We start from the raw sequence: 230 nt of genomic DNA on the forward strand, positions 1-230 counted from the left end.
ACAGGCAGGGACCAGGTGGGTTTGTTCACCTCTGACAAGCTGCAAAAGGGCTGGTATACTATCTGGGATGGATAAGGGCTCCTATCTGGCAATGTTATAACATACTCTGGTTCAATCAAGCTATCGTCTGCCTGCAGGAATTATTGTGTGTGCTTCTCTGGCAAGGGCTGGACTAGATGATGATAACTGCTCTTTTTTATGGCTGAAAGACCAGTGACTCTGTGCCCTAA

This window comes from Alligator sinensis, unplaced genomic scaffold, assembly GCF_000455745.1.
Source record: "Alligator sinensis unplaced genomic scaffold, ASM45574v1 scaffold1517_1, whole genome shotgun sequence".
Classification (NCBI taxonomy): Eukaryota; Metazoa; Chordata; order Crocodylia; family Alligatoridae; genus Alligator; species Alligator sinensis.